The sequence below is a fragment of the Zingiber officinale genome, chromosome 3B (assembly GCF_018446385.1).
Source record: "Zingiber officinale cultivar Zhangliang chromosome 3B, Zo_v1.1, whole genome shotgun sequence".
NCBI classification, from domain to species: Eukaryota; Viridiplantae; Streptophyta; class Magnoliopsida; order Zingiberales; family Zingiberaceae; genus Zingiber; species Zingiber officinale.
In genome coordinates this window covers 27973780-27998491 of record NC_055991.1, presented here as the reverse complement: position 1 = coordinate 27998491, position 24712 = coordinate 27973780, and the positions used below count along the sequence as shown (strand labels likewise).

The 24712-nt window shown below is 39.5% G+C and overlaps 1 pseudogene; it reads right to left on the bottom strand.

Annotated features, from left to right (window-relative positions):
- Positions 1–193: 193 nt before the first annotated feature.
- On the bottom strand, positions 194–20761 carry LOC121968166 (annotated as a pseudogene).
- Positions 20762–24712: the final 3951 nt, after the last annotated feature.

Sequence of the window (24712 nt, the reverse complement as noted above, 5' to 3'; positions counted from 1 at the left end):
AGCGATTATATTCTCCAGCATTAACACGTAATATTATAATAAACACTCCAAATATTTGCATGGATACATATCAGAAATTTAAATAATTGATTTAATACATGCCGATTCAAATAATAACCGATTTCAAATAATAACTAAGATAACACAGAAGATCTTAATTAAATTGGATCACAACGACAATAATCTGAAAGGCTTAGATATCATAGATGAGCTCCTGGAACTTCACCATGTGATCAGGCTGCAAGGAGATGGCCACCGAGAGGCCACCATCCCCGGTGGCGCTTGGCATGACGAACGCCATACCCTCGACGCCAATGTGGCCTGGGCCCATGAAAATTGGCCGGCCCCAGCCGAAGTCGGCGTCGTGGATTGGAAGACGAGACCAATTGACGAGCGCCAGGCTTGGATATCTTAATGGCTCCGGATTTGGGTGCATCTCCAGGTAGTCCAACGCCGACTGCAAGTAGGTGCCGTCCATCCTCAGCACGGCCTCCGGGATCCTCTTGGCCGCCGGGGAAGGACCGCCCTCCGGAGAGGTCACCTCCCCCGCTGTGGCAACGGGCGCCGCCCTAAACATCACGTTCCCGAAGTAGCCCTGCGGAAGTGGTGGCTGGATTCGTTGCCGACCGTCGGTTGGAATGTACATCTTGGTCATCTGGTCGGGCGGGAGGTCGCGCGCTATGCACGCGCACCGCCACAAGTGGGCCGCGAGGAGGACATGCGTACTGTAGCTGCCATCTGGAGGAGCTTTGGCCTTGAGGAGGTTAAGCTGCTCTCGGGTGAGCTTGAAGATGCGGACAGCAACGGCGGAGCTTGGGACTTGGGCGACAGAGGAGTTCATGGAAGGAGGGGACTGGTACTCGATGTGAGGAAAAGAGGGGTTAGGCGGATCTCGACTACGGAGAAGGGTCCGATCGATGAATGGCTGGACGTTGATGCCGACGCCGCGGGCAACGTCGGACCAGGAGTTTATCAAGTGACGGCCGGCGAAGCCATCGGCGACCTTATGGTGCAGGCCGACGCCCAAGGCTGCACCACCGCACTTCAAGTGCGTCACCTGTGCATGCATCCATTATTAGATCAAACCCGTCAAATTGAATTGAATCAGATCCAAAATGACAGCAAAATTGGGACAGTGACCAGAAAAAATATATCATGAAATCTATTTAGGGCAAAAGTCAAAGGCGCCTTTGTTGTTTTTTTAATCGCCCCTTCTTTAAAATTTATTTATCAAATGAACTCTAAATCCCACTGTTCAATGTATATATTTATTCAATACGGCTTGCATTTTTTTCCCCTATTTAATTCCCAAGTAGGTCAGACATATTGTAACTACCGTTAATTTGTAGATGCGAGTAGCAGCTACGATAATTATCCTTTTAAAAAATATTTACATTAGAGTAACTATAATTTTATAGATAATACGATGTAGATTTAATCATGGATATTTGAGATGATATTCCCCTCGAACGAGAGATATTTGAGAGGAGATGATATTTGAAAAAAAATTTCTCTCTAAATATTTATCTCCTATTCTGGATGTTTTTATTAGAATAGATTAATTAATGTCTGGGGACATAGTGTCATAGTTAGGTTTTTCAGTGATAGACCTGACATTTAGAGTTCGAAACTCAACTACAACGTATTATGAAGGTTTTTTTTCATAATGGACAGTGGACCTAAGAACATTGGTTGTCAAAATTACTTTCATGTGCATTTTCCAGATTTATCCTAGTGATCGGTGGAAAATTTTCATGATACTGGGTCAGCCATCCCTCGGATGGGCCTCTATGTGCATTTCACCGATTTACACAGGTGGTCAGTACAAAACTTTCATGGTGTCGGACTGGCCATCTCAGGATTAGTCGAGCTAAAGGTTTGGATATCTAGTGTAAACTAAAAAAAAGAAAAAAAAGAAAAAAAAAAAGAAAGAAAAAAGAACGGGTTAATTAATTATGAACAGTTTTTTACTGAACCACGTAGCTAAGTTTCTAAAATATCTAAATCACGTACCCAACATTCAAAATGACCAAATTAGATATCCTATACTCATTTTACCCTTCTCATTTAGACTAATCGATTGCTACAGTAGAACAGTCAACTGGTGCAATTCTTTTTTTTTTAATAAATATAATAGATGTTTTTTAAAGACCTATTCATATTCAAAATATTATTTCTCTCAATATATTATAATAAATTGATATTTAAGGACATGAATATAATCATAAAGAAAAAATACATTAAATTGACTATTATATCCTTTGATAAAAGCCCTCACAAAATTCATACATGCTCCTGTATAAATAACATAAAAGCAACAATTCTAAAAAGAATAACGAGCCAAAAACTCATCCCACCACCCTCATTAAACTAAAAAAAAGTTAGAATTCTAAATTATTGAACTAAAATCACTCCTACTTCATTATGTCACATTTGATGAATAATTGAAGATTTTTAATGATGAACTTTATTCCATCTGTTGGATCGTGATAGACAAGAGAGCGGGTGAATCTCATTCATTAAAAATCTTTTCTTTATTGTTAACATAAAATTGAAACAAAGTAAGAATTACAGTGGAAATAAAAAGAAAGTAAAACTAAAGACTTAGTTATTTTTACTTGGTTTGGAGTCCAGCTGACTCATACTCCAAGGTCCACGATTCTTGACCGCTTTCGTTGAAAAATACTAATATTAGTTCTTTCGAAGAAGCAAGATCATACAAGTATGATATGATGATAATAACTATCCTACTATCTTTAAATAATAAGTGCAAGATAATATTAAAGTTACTAACAACAATTAAGTAAAGATGTAGCATAGTTGTTGGAGAACTTCTCAGAGCAGAGTTATTGAAGCTTGCATGGATAGTCGCAACAAGAGTAGAGTAGATCGGATGAGAGAGTTGTATACTGGCTCGGTGCTCGAGGGTTTCTTTTATAGGCAGCATTCGATCAATTGAAAAACTATTCATTCGACTGATCTTTTAGGTCGACTGATTCTTCTATCAATCGACCGAACTATGCGCTTTCCTATTTTACGTTGATCCGTCGGCTGATCCCATGATTTTCACTATTCGGTTGACTGATCAAACCTATTGATCGACCGAAACCCTAAATTATCATTCCAGTGAAGATTCGATCTGATCGTCTGTCACTTCTATTTTGGGTTTGGTCGATTGATCCCCATTATCGATCAACCAATATGCCAATTTACAAAGTTCACGAGTTCTACCATTTCTACTTGATCGGTCAACTGATCCTATAATTCGGTCGACTGAACCTTGGTCACCCCGAAACTCAATTTTATCTAAAAAATAGAGTTAACACAAATACAATAATAATAGTGCTCTTGTAAAACAGAGTTAGACAGATATATTAATGTATGATGTGGTGATAAGGGAGAGTCCACTTGTCACGGGTCAAGTGGCACAGTGTTAGTCAAAGTCAAGGTGGTCAAGGCTTGCGGAAAGAGTCGGCTAAAGGTGGCTATCTGGTTATCTCGGTCGGCAAAGAGTGGTCGGGCGGATCATTCGGCCGGTCAGACAAATGACCATCATGGGCCAGTCGACCGAACAGATAAACCCGTAGCTAGTTGTCTCGGTCGACAGGAAAATGAGCCGCTCGGATTGCCCATCTAGCGCAAGGAATGACATTATACAGGAGGAGATGGGAAAATAAAATAGAACACTCCGTCCATTATTAAATATGAAGAAGCCAAGACAAAGAAGAGCACTTCATCTATCATTAATGCATGGAAGACAAGACAAAGAAGCCTTCCTCTAGCAATTAATATCATTAAATAAGGATAGATGAACGATCACAAAGAAAGGTATAAAAGGGTACGCTCGGTATGAGGAAAGGCAAGATTTTCCTATTTCATGATTATTCATTCTCTCTTCCTGATTCTGACTTAAGCGTCAGAGGGCCGACGTCAAAGACCCCTTCCCTGGTTTGATTTTATTTTACAGGATTGAGGTCTTCATCCCGTCAGTAGTCACCCCATCCCCGACTTTCTAGCTTCCCTCACTCAGACAGGATCATTTTGGTGTTGTCTGTGGGAACGTAGCCTACATTTATATAAGAAGATGGAAGACGCTGGATGACTCACAACAGTGATGCTGACGCAAGAAGATCTCGATGCACTAATACAAGCTCGAGTGACAAAGATATTGGAGCAACAACAACAGGCGTTGGCCGATCGGCAAACACATAAACCTGCTGCCTCTCTAGCAGGTCAGCAGGCTGAAAGAGAAGATCGAGCGGATCAACTTTTCGCTCGGGATCCAAATAGGAGACCGATCGGCTCCTATGGGGGTGCTCGTAATACTCCAGTCCGTTGAATTTCTCCGATCAGTTAGTACGTTGGCCGACCAGAAAGCGGCGCATCTATTAAAGAAGAGAGTCGGATAGTTCATCTTGGTCGGAGATCAGCTGTATAAAAGAGCATTCTCTATGCCCTTACTCAAGTGTGTTGGACCAGAGGACGCAGCGTACATATTGCAAGAAGTGCACCAAGGCTCCTGTGGTAGTCATCCAAGCGGTCGTTCGCTAGCTTGAAAGATTCTCCTGACCAGATACTTCTGCTAACTCTCCAAGAGGATGTCGCTTGGACGATAGTTACATGCCTGTCCTGCCAAAAGTATCACAATATTTTAAACCGACCAACCGAAGAAATGAATTCATCGACGGTATCTTGCCTGTTCGACCAATGGGGCATGGACATTGTGGGATCATTTCCCATGGCGATAAGTCATCGAAGGTTCCTACTCGTTGCTGTGGACTACTTTTCAAAATGGATGGAGGCTGAGCCCCTAACAAAGATAAGTAAGCAGATGGTCATCAAGTTCATCTGGTAGAACATCCTCTGTCAGTTCGGCATCCTCCGCTGGCTCATCTCAGATAATGAGAGGTAGTTCGCGGGTCAAAAGCTCAGGAAGTGGTGTGAAGGCTATGACATCCAGCAGGCCTTCACCTCAGTCACCTACCCCCAGAGCAACAGCTAGGCGGGGAGATCCCCAGAGACGTATGAACTCGGCTTGACCACGCAGGAGGTAGCTGAGTCGACGAGATCTCAAGAGTCTTATGGACACTTCACATGACTCTAAAGGAGGTGACTGATGTAACACCATTCCTGTTGGTGTACGGAGGAGAAGTGTTCCTGTAGAGGTTGGACCAGAATCCGACCAAGTGTGACTCTACAACGAGGGAAATAGTGAGCGAAGGTTAATGGAGCTCGACTTGGTGGATGAAGCGCGGGATAAAGCGGTCGTTTGGATAATGGCTTACTAACAGCGGATGAGGAAGAACTACAACAGGAGGGTAATCCCGAGGTCCTTCCAGGTCGATGATCTGGTGTGGAAGAAAATCAAGCCAGTCGGCGACGTCACCAAACTCGAGGAACCATGGGTGGAACCATACAAGGTCATATAAAAGCTTCGCTCGGGGGCATATTACTTGGAAGACAAAAATGGGAGATGACTCGAGCGGCCATGCAGCTCAAATCATCTCCAATCCTATAGTCCTTGGTGAGAGGTGTGTGAGCAAATATAAATGTATTCGTGTATATGCCTTCTGGATGCAGGGTCGATATGAATAAAAACTAAGCTTTCCAGACTCTTGGGCCGACTAGGCCAAGTTAAAAGTCGAGCGACAACTATAAACTCCTGTGTCTATTAACGGTCGAGCGACGATCTTAAACTTCTGTCTCCATCAACGGTTGAGCGACGACTTTAAACACATGTTGTCATCAATGGTCAAGTGACGACCTTAAACTCCTGTCTCCATCAATGGTCGAGTGGCGACCTTAACCCCCTGTTATCATCAACAGTCGAGCGGTGACCTTAAACCCCTGTCGTCATCAACGGTCGAGCGACAACCTTAAACCATTGTCGTTATCAACGGTCGAGCCGTGACCTTAAACCCTTGTCATCATCAACGGTTGAGCGATGACCTTAAACCCCTGTCACCATCAACGGTCGAGCGGTAACCTTAAACCCTTGTCGCCATCAATGGTAAGCGGCAACCTTAAACCCCTATCATCATCAACGATCGAGTGGCGACCTTAAACCCTTATTGCCATCAACGGTCGAGCGGCAACCTTAAACCCCTGTCTCCATCAACAGTCGAGCGACGACTTTAAACCCCTGTCTCCATCAACGGTCAAGCGACGTCTTAAACTCTTGTCTCCATCAACAGTCAAGCGGCAACCTTAAACTCTTGTCTTCACCAACGGTTGAGCATCGACCTTAAACCCATGACTTCATCATCATTAAAACGACAAAATTAAACTCGTAACTGATTGGTCGGATAAACATATAAACTCACTGTCGATCAGTAAGGCCACACTTGAGTTTATGCGACGCTTAAAAAATGAGTCAAAAAATTAAAATACTAGAGGAATATAAAGGTTAGCCAGACGGACAAGCATTCATTGATACTTTAAATTTTTTTTACAGAGATAAAACTCTCAACTCACTCCAAATAATCTCAGACATCATCGAGCAGCGACTCAGTTAGCTTGTCCTAACTAATAACCTTACTTGTCAGAGCAGTGGGGAGGTGGTCTCCTTCCTTGAGTTGGCTGAGCGTCCCATCAATCGCAAGGTCAAATAGACGAAGTGCCCAATCGGTGACTTTGTCATTAAAAGTATCCGAGCAAATGTAGGATCACTTCATGAGCTTAAACCTACTTGACTAGGCCTCCTGATAAGTCTCTAAGTCCATACGGGAGGCTTCCAACTCTGCCTTCAGTGCCGCCAGCTCTTCATCTTTTACAACGAGCTGAGTTTTCGCAGCCTTCTGCTCGGTTGAACGTCCGTCCCGCTCTACCTTCAGGGTAGCCTTAGCTTCCTTCAAGTTCTGGGTCAACACCTGAAACTCTTTATTTTTTATCTCCAGATCTTCAATAGCCCAGAGCTTCCTGGTGTTGGCCGAATTGATTTTAGATTCAAAGGTGCTAGCCTGTTTATTAAGCCGAGCTAATTGGGTGGCCTACTTGGCATTTTTTCCCTTCTCCGCCTCTAGCTGCTTGACGCTTTTAGCCAGATTAGCTCTTAGTTGAGCCATCTCAGCATTCACCTGCTCCAGCCGCACCTGAGGAGCGGATGATTGAGCGCTCGACGCCCTCAGTTACTTAACTCCCTGCTCCAAAAAAGTAAACCTTTGGCACATGACCAGACTCTCTACCCAATACCGTGAGAAACTAGGAAATTATAAGAGTCGATTGGAGATAAATTAAGAAACATTAAAAACTTATCCCGGAGGACATCTGGGTATGGTTGTCTGCGAGCGCTCCCGGAGGTATGACCGCTGCACTGGCTTAGGCGTCAGCTCATATCTGTGCAAGAAGCCCTTGAATGATTATCTGGTGCTCGAGGGCTCGGGATTCAGTGCCTTCTGACTCACGCCACTCCTAAGTCGGAAGATGGATAACTGCCATTATGTAGCGTCGACCTCTCGGGGCTGATTGGGCCGAAGTCGCTCTGCCAGACAACTGAGATGTTGACATCGACTGGATACCAGACTTTTCAACCATTGGTGGCTGCATGAAAGCAACTGGTGGGCGGAAATAGTTCCCTGTGGAAGACCGAATAGGGATGGTGTCCGATCAGATGATGTAGGGGGAACGGTCGCTGGGCAGGAGCTGGCATCAATCAAGGTTCTTAAGAATAAGTTTTCACTTAGTAATAAGACATATAACCTTCTTGAGTATTACGGTGGATCACTTTCTAAATACTTCTCAAAATAATCTTCCCTAAAGGACTTAACACTAAGTCTTGGTCCAACTAGTTCAGACTAAATATGGGTAGTTTCAGTTAATTTCACTAAGTCGATTGCATTAGGTTGAACACATATGATTCTCTTAGACATGCTTTCGACTTAACTTCCCTAGCCTACTTTATCCTAGTCTTTTCTGGAACTAAGTTAAAATTTTTCCTAATATTACTGGTCATAAATATCTAGTTGGGTAGGTTAAGTTATTGAGGTGACAACTAGTTTGTCGCCTCCCCCTGAAGTATTGATTTTATGTTTTAAGTAATAAATATTATTTTTTAGTACATAGTATTGGTTTGGTCTTGCTTGCTTTGTTAGAGAAGCTTTTGGAACCCATGCTTGGACTAGGTTAACATTTTGACTTAATAAAGGCATATAAGGTTTGTTGTTTGAGTTAGCTTCATATCCAAGTCCAGATTTGTTGTATGCAGCTCGTTGAGATCCAAGCATTATATTCAAATAATAAATGTTATTGAAGAAATAACTTTATATAATTTTATGGGAGTTTTTATAAATTTTTTAGGATTTAAACAGAGACGGTAAAACATGTTTTAAGGGGATGGATCAATTAGTCTTAGGGAAAGTCTGTTTAGATATCCAAATTAAATTGGGAGTTGATTGGATTAATTAACCTAAGGTTATAGTTAATTGACCTAAATTGGAATTATAAAACCTAGGTTTTATTTCCCTTTCCCGATTTCCTACTTTCTTCACTCGACTCATGCCACTCCCCGCCCCCCTCCCCCCCATCCTGATCGTGATTCATCTCCCCTCATTATCGTCATCGCCTCACTCGATTGACGGACTTTTGTGTGTCACTGGCTTCTCTCTGAGCACGATAAGGAAGTAGTCCCGATTCCCAATCACCCTTCTCCCTCACATCACCACCGCCCCCCCCTCTCAGTCGATCGCCAGCCAGCGCCCTTCACGCGACGCCGGATCAGTAATGCCATAGCCACCGGCCCGATGAGAGTCACTGATCTTCTGCACACTACTTTGATCTTCCCCTTTAGCATCATCTGCGAGCACCAACCACCACCTGTTCATCACCGCCATAAGTGACACCGCTAATATGGTGAGATCTATATACTTGTTTCCTTTCCGGCTGTGCTAAGCCAGCGGAACGACTCGGCCACCTCTTATACTCAATCTCGATCAGAACCAGTGGATGTCGTCGGATGCCGCCAATCCTTAGTATCGACCACCATGATAGCCCACTAGTTGAGGTCGTGTGCTTCTTCCAGCAGTTCCGCTACAACCCTATGTTTTCCCATTTGTCCACCGTTGATTGAAGTTTGCTCTGACCATGCATAGACTCGGCAACCCTCTCAATGTTCACTAGCATTCCCTGCTCTAGCCGTCCTCTTCGGTCATGCTTTTCCTCCAACTATGAGCCGCCAGTGACCACAATGAATCTTAGTGAGTTTTAGGTGATGAACTTAATGTAAACCCTTATATAATTAGTGTATAGAATGGATTAGTAGGGTTAAACCTAATCTAATTATATTAATTAACTAGATTAGGGTTAATGACATGATTAGAATCCTAACCTAATTAATTGGATAGATTAAACTAGGGTTGAACATGGGTTAGACCAAGTTTAATCATGTGATCAAGTTAATTAGACTAATCGATAAATAAGTTTGATTAGGGTTACCCAAATTTGGTTTGGAATTTGATTTAGCTATTTACTTCATATGTAATTAGCTAAATACATTATGTAGTCACAAGACTTTGATTTAGAACGAGCATCTCGACATGAGATTTATTTGACACGAGCTACACATTAAAGGATGATATTTCTTCCTTGACCTCGATAGTTCATTTACCTTAGTGCATGAATTTAGTTGATTGATTAGGTTGTTTTACCATGACTCTACTCATATTTTATTTGAATTTGATACTTACATGCTTGATCTTAGAGATGATCTCTTTATTGTCTATACAATCTCACTGTTTGATATTCATATTCTATAGGGTACTCACGTGTATGGTGTATACAATAGGAATTTGTATTAAGATTATTTATATATAGTAGCGTACACATGTGTATGGTGTATACTTTAGCAGTTATCATGCTGATTATACATATGTTAGTGTGCACACGTGTATAGATGTTGGTACATATTGTAGATGTTGTTGGTAGACATTTATTGGATCTTTTCATACATATAGATATATGTGATTAATGGATCATATTTTCTAGATATAACTATCTAGGTTGTGTGTGCACATATGTATGATGTGTATAATTGGAGATATCATGTTGATTATACCTATGTTGTATGTGCACATGTGTCTGGTGTGTATTATTGGAGGTATCATGTTAATTATACCTATGTTGTATGTGCACACGTGTTAAACATATTTTATTAGAAAAATCTTATTGATTATACCTATGTTATGTGTGCACACGTATCTATTTTGTATGCACGTGTGTCTAATGTGTATTATTAGAGGTATCATGATGATTATACTTATATTATAGTGTGCACATGTGTCCGGTGTGTATTATAGGTGTTGCTACCTACTGTATATGTTGTTTAGTAGACATCTGATGGATTTTCCCTCTATATAGATATATGAGATGGATAGATCATGTTTTTGGAGATACCTATGTTTATCATGTTAGGTATAATATATACCATTATATAGAGTTCGTACATTCCTGTTGATGTAGTCAGTTACTATGTAAGTAACACTACACTATGTCATTGTTTGTATATCATGTCAATTAAGTCTCCTATGAGTGGTTGACAATTGTATATCCACTACGATGTTGAGAGAGTTAATAGTGACCATACATGTATCCTATCAACAATGGCTCCCTCCTCTTGTAGGTTGAGGTCGGAGTTAGTCGATAGTGATTTGTTATACATCTGGACTTGCATGTATCATATCAGCTAGGGTTTCCTCCCATTGTATGTTGAAGTCAGAGCCAGTCGATAGTGATTATTATACATCTGGAGTTACATGTACCCTATCGACCAGGGACCCCTCCTGTTGTAGGTTGAGATCAGAGTCATTGGACAGTGAGTGTTATACCTTAGGCTGCCCACAGTGATATGTGGTAGAGTCATCTTGCACAACCTGTACCTAGATAGCTACACCCTATCTGCCTACAGGTTATCTATAATAGAGTGATCTCACGTAGAGAAGGACCCTGACATTTTAGACTTCCCACGGATTATCTATGGTAGAGTAATCTCCTACAGTCCCTAGCTAGACGTCTTAGTTATTTGTATTGCTTGTGGTGGAGTGTTGCTCCCACATATGATGTATTGCTTGTGGTAGAGTTGTTCTCCCACGTATGATGTATTCTTATAATGGAGCGTTGCTCTCACATATGATGATCTATTACCACTAAATGTACTAGCATAGGTTTAGGCTTTGTGGTACTCATGTTGATCATTATCTAGCTCTGCTCATTGCATTATTTATAGTTGAGAAGACTGCTTATGCTGTAGATGCATGTTCCATATATTTGAGATCTTTCCATGATTCATAAATGTACATTTATCATATATGTATATACTGTCATATATATTGCCAAGTATTATGAGCATATCTGTTACTAATCCCTAGTGATTTACTGATCATTATACCATGTGTGTTAGATCGGTACTGGTATATGTATTTATCATGTCATATATGATCATTGTAAAATACTGAAAATTAGCGAATAATGATAAGGGATTTTTCCGGAATTTTTAGAAATTTTTCGGGAATTTTTCGGAGCTCGTACGGACGAGTTCACGAGGATAAAAGCGGGACCCGGAAAAGCCTGTTTAGGCTACCCGATTTAAGCGAGGAAAAGATTTTATTTATATGTCTTATTCCTTTTTATTTCCTTTGTTTTTGTTTTTCGTTTTGTTGTCGCCGAAACCGAGCCAAAGCCGCACCCCTTCCTTCTTCTCCCCGACGCCGACGCGCGCTTCACCTTCTTTGCCCTAACCGGCGCCGACGCCGGCGGTTTCTTCCTCTCCACAGCCGAGTGATCTTGTGCCCTAGAGAGCAGCAGCGAGTCACCACCGCCGCACCTCCCCGTTGCACACTGCGAGCCGATCTTTGCCCTCTACCTTGCGGACCCGTGCCCTAGATCGCCGGGAGCCAGGAGCGTGCGTCGATGATAGAGGTCTCCGATCAAGAAGGGGAATCCTAGCTCTAGTCTTGACCCTTTCTCCTCATCGTCGGCTTGGATTTACCGTGCCGTGCCCTAGCTCCAAGCTTCGGCTCCTCTTTAGGGCAAGGGTGTTTCGGTAAGGTAACAACAAGGTGAGTTAGGTTGTGTTGTTTGATCTATGATCTCTATTGCTATCTTTACTGGATTCGATTGATTCCAACCTTGATATGGACAGTGGAGAAGAATTTCAGGAGGTGAAGTTCTGTTCTATTCTGTGGTGTATATTTCTTGATCACCTGAGATGTTATCTTCATCTGATCAGTGGGAAGGATTTTAGCAGTGAGGCTCTATTACCGTGATGCTGGAATTGTGATTATTGAGGTGTTATCCAGCAACTTTCCCTAACCGGTAGCAACATCTTTGATTGTGATCTATTGGTGATCACCTTGGATTTGGGTAAGTTTTTAAAGGTTAATTATTACTTTGTTTAAATGATACGAATTAGGTAAATGTGTAGATTGATTAGGGTTTTGCCCTAATTTAGTCTTAAAGATTTTATTTAGCTATTATATGGATTTAGCTAAATAAAATATATATGTATTGTTAGTGGACACAGGACGTTGACGAGAGACGAGCATCTTGACGTTGGATTTGACTGGACTGGATATACAGTTAAAGGCGGGTACCTCTTGACTTATCTTTTATGATAATGTCTTTGGATATGCATAGTATTTTATAACTACATGCAATGAACATGTTTGTCTTTGGTATGTCACTGTTTGTTATCCATAGCATGTTAGGTTTGTCACCTGTGATGTATCCGTGCTTATATCTCGTGATTTGTTGCCATGATTATCTTGTTACCATGAGTATCTTAGTTTCTAGAGTGACATACCATGCTTACTGAGGTTAGGACTAGGATTTGGATTGTTGTTTCTGCCCTGTGTATCTAGATTATCTGATACTTAGGTTTTTGTGCCATATCAGAATTGTGTACCTCTATTTGTATATCATATATGATTCGGGTGTTTAGACCCTGATTCTTTGATCTGTGTATATTGTTGGTACATATGCTAATGGAAGAGGGATATGATTTGGGTCTAGGTTGTTATACCTTAGAGGACTTGTATACCCTAGATCCGTGGATTTGACTTACTGATACTGTGGTACCCATATTATGTATATATGGATTTTTCTATGCTGATCAGGATGTTCCATACTTATTATGTTCAGGACATAGGGTTTTTGATATTCTATCTGACCTGTGTACTCTAGATCTTGGTATGTGACCATCGCTTTTACAGTACCCATTTTGTACGTATGGATATGGTGATGTTGATCAGTTTTTGCTATGCATAGTGACATGCATCATGATTGCATGCTGTGCGATTGTCGGCTCCACTATGGTTGAGCCCATCGCCAGTTGCCTGCACACACCCCACTCATGGTTTAGTGGTATATCGGGCGGGTGTGGTTGCTCTGTTTGGCTCCGTTGGTCATATGACCCAGCGTGGTAGCCGCGATCGTTCGCTCTGTTTAGCTCCGGCATTTAGTGTAGCAGAGTAGCCGTGCAGTGGACTCTGTTTGGCTCCGTTGGTCGTGACTCGGTGTGGTAGCGGCGAGATACCTCCCGTCATAGTGTCTGGGAGTTGAGAGCATTGAGCTCCCCATTTATGATTTGGGGTCACGGGACAGTAGTGACAGCATCCCGTCCACTCGGTCACTCATCGGGAGCAGTGACGACAGAGTGCACGGTTGTCACAGCCCTACCCACTCGGTCTCGCCATTTGTGTGTGAGATGACTGACTGGCGTCAGGGGTGATCAGGACGCATCATTAGCATCATATGCATTGATGTATTTATATTATTGTGATTGTGTTTACTGCATTTGGTTGCTGCATTTTGGTTGGATGCATTTGTTTGACATGCATACAGGAGACATACTGCGTATCAGTTTGATGACCCTTTTGTCTGGATAGGAGTTCCTGGTGAGTACAGCTTCCTCAGTTACCTTTCAGTTTTGCATATTCCCTATATATGATTAGGAAGCTGTATTCCATGTTTATTGCTGTTAGATATATCTTACTAGGCATGTCTATTGGTATTCGCTGAGTTGTTGAACTCACCCCCGTTGACACTATCTTTTTCAGGTACCAGGTTATTTATGGTGTCGCTTGGAGCATCCTGTCTGCTAGTCCCCACATCACATCAGAGGACTTATTGGTTTCACGTATGTTTTGTTTGTTTTATGTATCAGTTGTTTAGCTCTGTACTCCGGTTTTATTTTTGGAGTGTTGATGTTGTTATGTGGTATTTGTATTTGTTGTTGGTTGTGTAAGTCTAGCCGGCTAGCAGTTTTGTGTTTTGGTTTTGGTACAGCCGAGTGGGCTGCTTTGATATTAACTGCGTGGTGTTTGTTTTCTTTTATTGTTATTATTCCAGCCGCATGTGGCTGAGGTATATAGTGCTTGTAGAAAAGTTTCAGATTGTCCGCCGTACAGGGGAGATGCTGCCAAAATTTCTTCGGACAGAGACTCCTCCGGGGCGTGACAATCATGTTCTTATTTCCCTATTTAAGCTATATACTTTGATCGTCTTACACATTGTTCATGTACTACCATATGTCTATTACCCGCTGAGTTACTCGGACTCACACCCCTATGTATGTTTTACTTTCCTCAGTTAACAGGTAGATGTTTTAGGAGTTGCTTGGAGGATCCTGGCAGCCAGTACCACGTCACATCTGAGATCAATTTTTCCTGCTATTTCACACTGCACTATTTGTACTTTGTATTTAGTCTTAGTTTTGTAATAATTTTCCTCGCACTTGGGTTTCAAGCCTTGTGGCAACTTTTATTCATTTTTGAGTTTTATTATTGTGTAATCATGTAGCCATGTAGTCTATCAATTCAGCTTACTTCTCTATGTAGTTTAGGTTGTACCAGCTGTGTGGGATGAGTAATAGTTTTATCTTCCACTATATTTAATTCCAGCCATGTAGGCTATAACTTATTGTGTTGTTTCCAGCTGTGTGAGCTATAGATATTATACTTATACAACCATGTGGCAATGTATCCAGATTTCATATGTTATCATAAGGGGGGAGATGGTGTTCGTTTGTCAGGCAAGAACTCCTATTCGGCTTAACAAATTTTTGTAAGTCCTTCTTTGTGAAGTTGTTCTTTATTCTAGTGAACATTTTTCTGACTATATTCTCTAGTTGTTCTTCTTCGTCTGTTTGTGAGTCAGATTCATCTTCTGATTCAAGCTTGACTCGAGTTCTAGTCGTCGTTTCCTTTGATAAACTTGCAAGAAAAATCATACCTTTCTCGACCTATTTTGAGATAGTCTATTCATGAAGCTCAATTTCATAAAACAACTCATCTAATTTTAATTTATTTAGATTTCTCAAAACTTTATAGGCATCTATTATAGATGCCCACAATGCATTTCAAGGAAAAGTCAAGGCATACCTTATTACAACCCTGTTCTCTAATTGGTGGCCGATTAGATGGAACTCATTCAGAATATCATTGATTCTTGCATATAGATGAATTGCTATTTCTTTATCCTATATTTTAATATTAAACAGATTATTTAATAATAAGTCCGCTTTGTCACCTTTGCATCGCATATGCCTTATGTAGCTCAATCAGTTTTTCCTAGAGTTCCTTGACATTCTTGAATGGTCCAACCCGGTTAAGTTCTTCCTTGGTCAGTCTGCATTGAAGAGTGTTTACAGATTTGAACTCAGTTTGCGCCTTCTTCATCTCTGGGTTCCAATTTTCTAGGTCGAGAGGTACTTTTATTGCTTCGTTTATTGGCGCCTTGTATCCTCGTTGAATGATGAACCATTGATCAATATCTATCTTCAAGTATACCTCCATTCTTTTCTTCCAGTAGGGGAAATCATCCCTGTTAAATAGTGAAGGGTGAGAAGTGATGTAGCCTTCACTTAGAGCCATTAGAAAACAAACCTTGCACACAAAAGACAAACTAACAAGGAGAAAATCTCAAGACTAGGTCTTGGATTAATAGTGTAGGAGACGATAATAAAAAAAGAAACTCGATTGGTGTTGCACCAATTCAGAGTATTTTACATTGAGAAAAGTTGTCCAAAAGAGGTGATTGCAGTAATTTGAACTAGATCGAAAAGCTCAAAACCGAATGAGGCTTAAAAAGAAAGAAAATAAGAGAACCCCTTGTTCGATTGGTGGTTGCACTAATTTCAAGAAAAAAGTAATAAAATTAAAAAAAATAATGATAAATTTGTTAGAAGTGGTGATTTCACCAATTCTAACTAATGATAAAAAAATAAAAATGCAAAATTAGAAAACAATATATATTTTTCTTTTCAAAAAAGAAACCCCCTACTCTTTTTATGGTTTTACCAATCAGAGTGGTTTGACTCTGATACCACTTGTAGGATCGAAAAGATACTAGAGTGCGGTGAATAACATTCATCACTTTTTTAATTATAACGAGTTAAAACAATGTAGTGGAAAAGGGAAAAGAGAAAGAACAAAGAACACAAGTAATTTTTACTTAGTTCAGAGCCTTCAATAACTCCTACTCCAAAGCTCATACTCAATGAGTACTTTCATTGAGCAATCACTATCAATTCTCAAAGATTTACAGAATTTGAGTACAATAACTATAAAGTAAATGTTACCGACAATAAAAAAGAAGTAGAGGAACAATTGAGTGTTGGTTGTCGAAATAGCCTTTCGATGTCGTCGAAGTCTTCTCAAAGCAGTGTGCGAGTATGAAAGTCGGAGCAAATGATGTTCTAAGGCTGCTATTCGAAGCTTCTTTTATAACCAACTTTGGTCACTTGGGCCACCCCTAGGCGCCTGGATTGCTGATATGGTGACTTCTCAGCGAAACTCTATCTCTAAAAGTTTAATATTCTCTTGGCACCCAGACCAGTTCGGGTGCCGAGACTGTAGGATGTCTAATCAGCTTGCACCACCTCATCCAGTAGCCCACTGCTTTGCTTCCTTGCCCGGGTGTCTGGACCTCCTACGGGTACCCGAACCTTTGAGTACCTACAGCCCCTTTTTTTTAGCCACATGATTTTCTTTCATCACAAGGTTAGTGCAACAAGCAATAATATTGAAAGAAAAGTAGTAATTAAATATTTGACAGTCTCTGCACTATTCGGTCTTGACTTTGAGTTTTTCTGAAACTCTAGGTCAGACCGACACCTACTATTCCTTTAACTGGGAACGCTTCCTCGCTGGATCTCTCCTCCAGTTACTTACCTCCACTTACCAATCATAGACTTCCTTGATGTCAGGTCCTTTGACCCACTAAGACTCCTTACCATATCTCAATTAATCTGGACTTCATCCAGTTGTCAACCCAACTAGTCTTCCTCCTGTCAGATCTCAACCAATCTAAACTTCATGCCAGATCTCAACAAATTTGGACTTCATGCCATTTATCAGCCTAGCTGGACTTCAGCCTAGTGTTTCAATTCTCTAGACCCATCAAGTTCATATCATGCACACTTGGTAAAAGGATTAGATCACAACATAATCTAACTTTAACCTTTGTCATATATCAAAATCTGAATTTGATTATTAGTGCAACCTACACCAACACTTTCCTTCTTCTTGTGGACTTGGTCTTCTCCTCCTTTACGTTGGGGCACTCGTGCTTGTAGTGATCCTTCTTGTTGCACCTATAGCAAATTATCTCCGATTTTGATATGATTGAAATGCTTTCTACTTTCTTTGGATTCTTTTTGTTGAACTTATTTTTAGTAAGCATTCTTCTTACCATGTTTACTATATCTTCTTCGTTGTCTGAATCCAAATTTGTCTCTCTCAGGGGTTTGTTTTAGCTTTGACTTAGACTTAGCCTCCTTGATCTTGTTTTGACCTGCATACAAGGCTATATCCTTCTTGGTCTGGCTAATATTAGTTTGCTCATGTAATTCCAATTTACAAAATAATTCATCTAACTTTATAATGGAAAAATCTTTCAAAACTTTATTGGCATCTACTATCAATGCTCACAGTGTGTTTCGAGGGAAAGAGTTTAGCGTATACCTTATCATGTCTCAGTTTTCTAAATAGTGGCTGATGAGATTGAGTCCATTGATTATGTCTTTTATTATTGCGTGTAGTTATGTTGCGGTTTCTCCGTGTAACATTTTAATATTGAATAATTGATTTAAAAGAAGATATCTTTTTGTTGTCTTTGAGTCATCGGTTCCTTCGTGTATCTTGATTAGTCGATCCTACAGTTCTTTGACATTTTCTAATGGGCTGACTCGATTGAGTTCTTCCTTTGTTAGACCACATTGGAGGGTGCGCATGACTTTGTAGTTGATCTGAGCCTTCTTCTTTATCTCTTGATCCCAATCTTCTATATCTAGCGGTCTTCATTTTTGTTTGGTGGTTTGTACCCCTTTTTTATGCTAAACCACATGCCCATGTCAGACTTCAAAAAGCATTCCATCTTCCTCTTCAAATAGCTAAAATATTCTCCATTGAAGAGGGGTGAATGAATGGTGCTATAGTCTTCTTGGTGAGAGTTTTTCATTTTAGTATATAAAAAATATTGAACAAGATTTCCAAGACTTCGTCTTGGGATTAGTAATATAGGATAAAAAATAATAACAAATAAAAATTAGTCTAAAGAAAATAAAAATTACTAGAAAGAAGGTTAAGTCTTTTCAGAGTAGTCTTGCTCGGATACCAATTGTTGGATCATGATAGACGAGAGAGGGGGTGAATCTCGTTCATTAAAAATCTTTTCTTTATCATTAACGTAAAACTGAATCAGAGTAAGAATTGCAGCAGAAATAAAAAGAAATTAAAACTAAAGACTCGGTTATTTTTACTTGGTTCAAAGCCTAGCTGACTTCTACTCCAAGGTCCGCAATCCTTGACCGCTTTAGTCGGGAAATACTAATATTAGTTCTTCCAAAAAAGCAAGATCATACAACTGTGATATAATGATAGTAACAATCCTACTATCTTCAAAGAATAAGTGCAGGACAATATTAAAGTTACCAATAACAATTAAGTAGAGATGTAACACGGTTGTTGGAGAACTTCTGGGAGCAGAGTTGCAGAAGCTTGCACGGACAGTCACAATAAGAGCAGAGTAGATCGGATAAGAGAGTTGTATATTGGCTCGGTGCTCGAGGGCTTCTTTTATAGGCATCGTTCGGTCAATTGAAAAATCGTTCTATCGACTGATCCTTCTATCGGTCGACTAAACCCCGCGCCTTCCTTCTTTGCGTTGATTCGAATTAGCTGATCCTGTGATTTTCGTTGTTCGGTCGACTGATCAAGCCTATTGGTCGACCGAACTCCTGAATTACCATTCTAGCAAAGATTCGATATGATCATCTATAACTTCCATTTTGAGTTCGATCGACTTACCCCCATTATCGGTTACCAATCCGCTTGTTTACTAAGTTCGCAAGTTCTACCATTTCTGCTTGATCTGTCGACCGATCCTATGGTTCGGTCAATTAAACCTTGGTAAATCTAGAATTAAATTTTATCTATAAAATAGAGTTAGCACAAATACAATAATAATAGTGCTCTTGTAAAATAGAGTTAGATAAATATATTAATGTATGAACAAGATAGTAGGGACTGCCCTGATCTCAATTTAGAAACTTTCGTCGATTTTTGCAATTGGATCAATGCCTAAGGTTTGTCCTTTCTGGGGCATGACCTCACCACACTACCTCTAGTAGCTTACCTCAACTCACTTGCTAAACATTGGCTCCTCCAGCCTTGTTTGGACTTAACTGCTCAGCATCGGATCGGCTGCCAGGGCTTTCACTTGACTCAATATTGGGCCATCTAGACTTATCTAGTCCACTTGTCAGATGTCAAGTCCACTTAAATCATCTGGACTTCTTGTCTAGTTTCATAATCTACTAAGATTTCCCTTAGCTAGTATCGGGTCCAATTGATCTACTAGGATTTTTTGAGTTGAGCATCCTGTACACTGGATCAATTCATCAGATAATAACAAAAGTTAATTTGAACCTTTGACAATATTGAAATATAAATTTGATTATGGTGCTCCCTGTACCAACATCATCTTCATTTGATTTAGATTAATAAATTTAGAATTCTGACTCTTTTTTAATTTGATAAGGAGAATAGAATGAGTTTTTAATTGGTCACCTCTTTCAAATTTATTGTTTTTTATTATTTATATGGGTATATATATAAATTTTGTGAAAATTTTAATAAAAAATATAATGATCAACTTAATATATTTTGTTCGTTTTGAAACAATAATAAACTATTAATTTATTTATAGTTTTCACCGTTAAATATTTTACTTTGCATTCCATCACCAAAAATATTTTACGGTTTTAGATCACTCTGATGACGTCATCCAGAAAATCCAAAAGTATGATCCGTATTTTCTTAAATTTGCCGTAAACTGAAATTCGGTAAGTACGTACCTGGAGGAGCAAGAGCGGGAAGGCGGAGATGTCGTCGGTGTAGTCTGCATTTGGCTTCGGGATGAGCTGCTGCAGCTCCCCGGTGGGTGCGAAGTCGCCGAAGTCGTTCACCGTCGCCTTCGCATCCGCCTCCACAAACAAGGCCCCCTAGCCGTTGCAGTCGATCGCGATCCGACCGTCCTCGCCGCGCGCCAGCCGGCCGGCCATGGGATAGAAGGGCACCAGCACCCGGGCCAGCGCGTCGCGCAGCACCGCCGCGTCAAAGAAGTTGGCCGATCCATCCGGCCGGTAGAAGTACACGCTCGGCGTGTGGTTATTCGGTGTCACCAAATCCATGTTGGAGAGCCACAGCCGTCGCTGCGGCGTCGCTTCCGCTGGCGGCACCATCGTCGACCGCCGCACGTTGATCACCACCATGGCTCCCTTCTACAAATTAATGACAGCGTGCATGGTTCAGTCGTCACCGCCAAGAACAAAATAATTTCATGTAGCTTTATCTACAAGAAGACAAAATTCTCGATTCCAATTCATGATCCAGAGACGATTCCAGCTCATTTTTTGTTCATGAGAAATTCAAACATTAAGTTGAAATTTATCGGGAATATAAAAGCGAAGAAAAACCATACATTCGTCAAGCAAAAATCACCAAACTGATCGAACGATAAAATGGGAAGAAATACCGGAAGAAGAAAGAGGATGAAGTGCAGCCAAGCAAAGCAGGATTGGTTATAAGAACTTCACGAAACGCCTTGAATGACCATGTCACTACGTAGACAAAAATGGCAACCGACATTATTGAGGGGGTTTTTTTTTTGTCACCCATCTCCCTTCCACGGTAGCTCGTATTTCATTTAAATTTTTTTAATAGATAAATGAATTTAAAATTTCTTCAGCGAATAATTATTTAAATAATTTTTTATCCATCCAAATTGAAGTATTATTTTAGACATTTATTCAACGGCGTGAGAAATTTTCAATATTATCTATTTTACATATCCAATTTTAATAATTAGTGTCAAGTATCAAGTTTTAGTCGTACCCTTTTCCTTCTTTTCACATTCAAATTTTTATTCTATCTATTTAAAATTTAATTGCTCTAAATTTATGCCGTTGAATTCAAATTTGAGAGTGGATACATTAAGAATTAATTAATAGAAATATAATGATTTTAGTTTAAAATAATTTAAAATTTTTTAGATCCATTGACTTAAAACGGACGGACTGATAATGGATTTAATATTCAAAAATCAAAAGTTTAATATTTTTTGAATTAAATGAGTCTTAGAATATTCATTGACAGTGTTGGCTAATGAGTATGATCTAAGGAGCACTTGTGAGCCACTTTAAACTAAAATCAATTTATTTTTACAATTCTCCTGAATGTATCTATGATCTTATATTTCAATTCGACATTGAAAATTAAATTTAAACATGTAAAAGAAGAGAAAGTTATAACGGAATGGGAATGTGATATGTACTTTTTATATTATGAGAGTTTGGTATATGAAATGGATAACATTAAAACAACACGATTAATTTTTCCTCTCATCAACATCTATCTAAATGACCGCCTAATAAAATCTCTCCCATTAGCCGCTTGCAATGGTGGATCAAAAATCTAAACGGCAAGGGATTTCCCTCCTGAGATGACCTCGAGAACAATCACACGTTCTTCCTTTCTCCCTTACGCAAATCTGAGTTGTAACTCCTCGTCAACGTTATCGGCACTTGTGCAAAAGCATCTATGAGGCTATAACGTGGTCATGTGCAGCACATGATCGCCTTGACTACTTGGCTCTGTCCTTGGCTACTTGGCATGGTCATGGCAGCACACATGGTTGCCTCGTCGCTACAGCGTCTACTGCTTCCGCCGACTTAAGCATGGTCTATCAAAACATATTGATCATCATACGATTGATTATAAATTGATCTCATAATTTATTTCTCTTCAAATAAATTGGAAACTCGTCAACATGCACAATCTATCTTAATCTAACAAGCTAAAATTCTCTATTTCATTTTGACACCAGGCGGTATAGTGATTATCTTGCGGGCGGATGAGACAATAGAATTGAGGACAACACAAGAAGAGAAAATCAAAAAGACAAAATGAAATCTCATGCTTTTTCAAAAAATATGTTTATATAGAATCTAGATCCTAAGACTAAGAAAGAAAATAAATCCTGATATATGAATTTCAATTCGTAGAGAAAGAAAAAAGATCTTTCTAGAAAAAATAATTTTCTTGATAAAAATTGAAATTAACAGAACATGACGCTGATATAGACAAACTAGGACCCATAAATACCAGAAATACTAAAATTTATCTAAATATCATAAAAATAGAAATTACTAAAAATAATAATAAAATCTTCGGAGACTCGGATGAGGACCTAAATATTGTTTCTGGGTCCAAAATTTAGTGATTATAGATTCTTTGGTAATAAATATAGATTTCTAAACTCTTCACAGTCGTCGACAGAATTTGATTTTGAATCCCGAGTCAAAAATCACTAATAAAATATAATTTTAAATCTGAGTAAAAAATTATGATCCTTTGAAATTTAAAGAATCATGTTGAATTGATCCTGCATCATATTAATCAGAGTTAGAATTTTAACAGGAAGTAGGCCATTCTGTGAGCTTCTATTATAGGGGCAATCGACCTAGATCGATTCCCTGGCTATTGGCTTGCCCAAGGCGATCGAGCTTGCCGGTTGTAGTCGTTAGTCAATTTTGATCGAGCTGATCAGCTAGATGTTAAATTAGTCTTAATTAAACTGGAGCAGGTATATTAATTTTTAAACATAGCGTTCTATAGTTTTGTTTCCCCAACTGATTTATCAGCAACTAATTGGTATTGCAGGCATGTAGCAATTAATGACTGGTCCAATAATTGATATTGCAGGCAGCAATTAATATGCAATACGCCCAAACTCACGTACGTTGTTTTGCATGTGGTTTGTCTTCCGGTTTGCCACACGCAGGAGCAGAGAAATAATGCCATGCCAGCAAAGACTGCCACCCTCACTTAAAACCCTTGCTATCATGACACAATAAATCAAAGTGAAAAAATAGTAGTAGTTTGTTTAGCCTTTTCTCAAATTCTACTATGAAGGAAATCTTTAAAATTCTCTTTGATGGACAAGTTAACCTAAATTACGTCAAAATGGTGATCATCAACAAGGAGATTTAAGCATAATAAATTTGAAAACAATTCAGTGTTATGATAATAAATTTCTTACAGCGCCTTTCTGACGTGAACAAAATGATTGATTGCTTGTTGTGCCCAATATATACTAGTATCTACCATGATATATGATCCGGTTGTAGGTTTCTAAATATATAAAATTAAAATAAAAAAATTGTAAAAGTTTACTGTGATTTTTGCAGATCTACAATCGGCGACGACGTGATCTTCAGACTTACTGTTGGAAAGTAATTACAAAAATCGAAAAGCTCTCTGCAATTTCACAAATCAAATCCCGTAACCTTGGATGCTAACTCAATTCTTCCACACCTCGTGAACCACCCTTGGACGCACCCTTTATAATGGGAATTATCCAAGGGATAAAAGGAACTTTTTCCCTTAAAAGTAGTGAGTAACGTGGGCTTGCCCACATTCCCATTTCCAACATCTCTCACTCGTCCAAGGTAAGTTACTAAGACTAGTTCATCCATGTAATTCACTAAGATCAGTTAGTTGCAAAGACTAAATAAGTTACATAGACTATATCAGAGTTTAGTCACAAAAATCATATGAGAACATCCAATCTATATTTAGAGAAAATGGTTTGTGCGGCAGCAAGCACACTGAGCAATATATGCTAAGAAGATTGTTACACCTTACATAGTCACTCTTTGAGCAATCAATGCTAACAAAATTGTTACACTTTATTTAGCCGTTCTTCCAAATGAATCAGAGACTTTCTCATAATGCCACATAGACTCTCTGTCCTGGTGGCATATAACCTTTATCAAGAAAACATCCAATCTCCCAGTGACACACAACCATTATTTTGGAGATATTCATGTTTTTCTATTTACTCAGATTAAATAATCTTTATTTACATCAATATGAACATCTCTAATATCTTATTATAACTATTATGTCAATAGCATATTCCATATTCAAATATTCACAATCATTTCTATACATAACAGAAATGGGTCAACCAGTGAATAACATCAAAAATGTAAATCAATTTAATCTTCCTTTTAGCAAGAATCTATTAATCATAATCAGTTGCTTTCCTAGTTATGCTCCATAGACCGAATCATCCATAGCCATAGGATACATGTTAAAGTAGCAAACATTGATTAAAACTTCAAGTAAACAGTTAAATAGTCACTAAGGGCAAAAACTGA